This window comes from Tupaia chinensis, unplaced genomic scaffold (assembly GCF_000334495.1).
Source record: "Tupaia chinensis unplaced genomic scaffold, TupChi_1.0 Scaffold000678_1, whole genome shotgun sequence".
NCBI classification, from domain to species: domain Eukaryota; kingdom Metazoa; phylum Chordata; class Mammalia; order Scandentia; family Tupaiidae; genus Tupaia; species Tupaia belangeri.
The window spans coordinates 1,472,472-1,476,690 of record NW_006160202.1 but is presented as its reverse complement, the minus strand read 5'-3'; the positions used below and the strand labels follow the sequence as shown (position 1 = coordinate 1,476,690).

Sequence of the window (4,219 nt, the reverse complement as noted above, 5' to 3'; positions counted from 1 at the left end):
TCCTAAGATACCACTCTCTCTAATATATTTCATGCAATTAAAAATAAAACAGCCCACATGGGCATATTTGTTTAATAAAATAAATAAATAAATAAATAAATAAATAAATAAATAAATAAACCCACAAAACAAAACAAAAAATTTCTTAAAAAAAAGAGACTGGATCGAGGGCAAGTCTGTGAACTAGAAGTTAAAGGAGTTGGATCCCACAGGGCTAACTGTGGAGTCTGAGTCCCGGACCCAGCAGCTTGAAAAATAATCTCAGTGCATGTACGTGTGTTGCCCAAAATCCTGAAAGGAGGAGAAAGAGTTGCAGTGACGGTGTCTGTGGGAAGGTTCTTTCTTCCTCTCCCACTCTCCCTGCCACTCTTTGCCCAGCACGTGTACCCTGTGGCCAAGAAAACATAAAAATGGAAAGAGATCATTTCCATTTATTTCTATCATTTCCACTTACTTAAGTCTCACCTATAAAATGAAATCTCTATATCAAGGTCATAGGGTCAAATCCTCCAGGGACGGGAGACCTGAGATACCAGGGAGTCACAGGGACAACAATCTCCTCTACTAGGGTTCAAAGTGTCATTATTTTTTTAAATCGCCAACCCAACCAATTGAAAACCTGTCTAAAAGTTAAATTCTGCTTCCCGCAGTTTAGAATGAGTACAAACTGTAAAACAATATACAAAGTGTTTGACTACTTTAATGCAATTTTAAAACAAACATAAAGGGACCAGCAAATGGTGTAGTACTTACGTCACTGGACTCCCACATGGTCAACCACAGCTCACTCCCAGAACTGGTAGCTTGAAAATCACACCACATACGGGCGCATGCATGCCGAAAATCCCAAGAGGAGAATGGAGGAGAGGGAATTGCGATGTGGCCATCCCCCCGGGGGGTGATTTCTCACTTTCTGTCTCTCTGTCTCTCTCTAGTGAGTACACATGCCCTAAGGCAAAAAAATCTTTCTCTTTTTTTCTAGAAAAATTTTTGCTATAGGGTATATGCACTCACTGAAGAGACAGAGAGACAGAAAGCAAGAAATCACCCCCTGGGGGGATGGTCACATTGCAATTCCCTCTCCTCCATTCTCCTCTTGGGATTTTGAGCATTATACACACACTCTTGGCATGAGTTTCAAGTCTCTGGGTCCAGGACTTGAACTGAGGTTGGCCATGTGGGACCCCAGCAATGTGACCATTACTCCATCTGCTGGTCCCAGAAAAAACTCTTTAAAAAATAACCTGAAGATGGGGCCAGCAGGTGGTTTGGTGGTTAAGGGAGGTGGACTCCCACAGGGCTGACAACGGTTTGAGTCCCAGACCTGGCAGCTTGCTTTCCCACTTTCCATCTCTCTCTCTCCTGCTCTCACTCTCTCTCTGTCCCTTTCTAGTCAAATTAAAATAAATAAATAAAGTTAAATAAAATAATTATTAAAAAATGACCTGAAGATGTAACATTCATGAAAGTCTTTAATTTCCAATAGCTGTTATAATTAGTATAATAATATCCTTTATTATCCAAACTAGGCTTTTTTTTTTTTAAGTTTTTTACTATAGGGCATGTGCACTCACCAGAGAGAGACAGAGAGAGAGGGAAAGATAAATCGCACCCCAGAGGGAAGGACACTCCAGAAACCCTTCTCTTCTATTCTCCTCTTGAGATTTTAAGTACACATGTACACTCACGTTTCATGTTTTTCAAGCCGCCTGATCCAGGACTCGAACCACACAGTTGGCCATGTAGGATCCAGTGACTTAGCCATCACGTAATCTGCTGGCCCCAAACCGGACACTTCTGAGAATGAGGTGCTATCCATAATTACACCAGGACAAAGGTGAAACCAGGGACTGTCCCAGGCAAAGCAGGAAGTAAATACAGTTGCTCTGGCTACGCTGTAGGGAACACAGGGTACAGGGGTCATCAGGCCCAGCACCCACAGTGGGACACCGGTTCTTGTCCGAAGCTTATGAAGATGACAGACCCAGGCGTAGGTAAGAAAGACAAAGCAGTGCAGAGCTCCCAGGCAGAGGGCGGGTCCTGAGTGGGCTGCCCATGAGGAGCAGAGGTGGAAGGCTGTCATCTGGGTCCAAAGGGCTTCGCCTGTGTGTGTTCCTGGAGGTGCATGCGTTTACCTGGGGGGAGGGAGTGCAGGGGTCACATGCTGCATGTGTACAGTTATTTTTCCTAATTTTACAGTAGGCACAAAGGTCAGGAAACTTTTTTTGCCCAAAAGCTTTGGGCTACAAAAGACCAGAACTTTCTTCCTGGAATGTAGTGTGACCAGGAAAGACGTCTTTGTCCTAGGTCCGTCATTAAGTCACTGCTGCAAGCTGTCTCTGTGAGCAAACAGCTCGGCCACAGCTGAGCAGTGGTGTCAACTCAAAAGTCAGCTGCTCTGTGATCTCATCTTAGGCTTATACCCTAGTGATGCCCAGCAGTGCTGGTGAACTAGCGGTGCCCCTGGGGAGAGGTCACCCGCTCCTCCACGCCCTACCTGGAGCTGACGGGAAGTCTGTGAGTGGACTTTGGCTCCTCATCCTCTGGTCTCAGTCGACTGGCTTTATGAACAGAGCAGTTTATACCTTTTATTAGCCCAAGGTTCAAGACAGCTTAGCCCATTCTATAAGCAGCATAGATACATTCACAAATCCACTTGTTCTCAAGAGGCAGTGAGGTAGGACTGCCCAGCCATTTTCCTCTCATTACAGTAGCCTCTATAGTCTATTTTTTTTTGGGAGAGATTTTTGCTATAGGGCGCGTGTGCTCGCCAGAGACAGAGAGACAGAAAGCGAGAAATCACCTCCCCCACCCACGGGGAGATGCCAATCGCAATCTCTTCTCCTCCATTCTCCTCGGGATCTTGGACACGCACGCACACACGCCCAGTATGAGTTTAAGCCACCAGGTCCAGGACTCAAACTGCGGTCGACTACATGGGAGTTCAGCAACATAGCCATTACACCAACTGCTGGTCCCTCTATATTCTAATTTTTACTTTTTTCTATTATTCATTTGCTCCCTCTCCCTTTTCCTCTCTCTGTACTCCTCACTATATCCTTAGGGTTTGCGTCTCCTACCTCACATGGGCTGTCTTTTTTTTTTTAGAGATTTGTTTATTTTATTACATAAGATTTGTTTATTTAATTCCATTTGTTATTATTATTACTTTAATTTGACCAGGGAGAGAAAGGGAAAGTGAGAAAGTAAGCCACGAAGTTTGGGACTCGAACCATGGTCAGCCGTGTGGAAATCCAGTGCCTTTATCCACCATGCCACCATGGGCTTTTACAAGGCTGTTACAATAAAGTATTGGCTAATGGTCACAAGAATTCTTACCTCATTTAGGCTCATGATATGGGTGCCCCTCGACCCTTCTGTGGACTGTACTGGGTAGTCTTGCATCTGGGGTTGGGGCTAAGATTGTCTTTTAGTCCCATGCGTGATCTTCCTAAAGTAGACCATTTTCTGAGTTATAATTTTTCATGCATTTAAGTCCATTGGCCTTTAATTTCCATTAGATCCAAGCACTTAAAATCCCAAACTTAGGGGCTGCCCTATCTTGAGTCCTTTTTAAATTTAAATTTTTTTTTTTTTTGGAGAGGTTTTTGTTATAGGGCACGTGTGCTCGCCAGACAGACAGAGACAGAGAGACAGAAAGCGAGAAATCACCCCCCAGGGGGGATGGCCACGCCGCAATCCCTTCTCCTCCATTCTCCTCTCAGGATCTTGGGCACGCAAGCACACGCGCCTGGCGTGAGTTTTAAGCCACCGGGTCCAGGACACGAACCGTGGTTGACTACATGGGAGTCCAGCGACATAGCCATTACGCTAACTGCTGGTCCCTAAATTATTTTGTTTATACGCCTTAGAAGTACAGTGCAGATATGGACAGAGGGACGGAGAACAAGAAGGAAAGGTTTTTTGGGTTTTTGTTTGTTTGTTTCCCCATCAGGTTATAGTGGGCTGACTGGCTTTGGAAGGACTACTGGCTTTGGGGGTCTCCCTGAGTCTCAGTCAGTACTTCATCTCGACTCCCCCATTTCCCCTAACTGCCTAGCCTGAACAGATTCTACTTCACAATCATAAAATCAGCCACAATCCCTGTTTGACCTAAAATTAATATCAGAAATAAATGAATGGTGTCAGAGCTGGCAGGTGGCATGGTGGTTAAGGGTGCTGGATTCCCACATGGCTGACCATGGTTCAAGTCCTGAAC

The 4,219-nt window shown here is 45.0% G+C and overlaps 1 protein-coding gene across 1 annotated transcript in view; it reads left to right on the top strand.

The window, feature by feature from the left end:
- Positions 1-1,711: 1,711 nt before the first annotated feature.
- The window catches only part of TRIM31 (tripartite motif containing 31), an 18,322-nt gene continuing 15,814 nt past the window's right edge, over positions 1,712-4,219 (top strand). The window contains exon 1 of the mRNA XM_014592346.2: positions 1,712-1,994. The gene's annotated coding sequence lies outside the window, so the exon portion shown is untranslated. The remainder of the gene's footprint in view (positions 1,995-4,219) is intronic.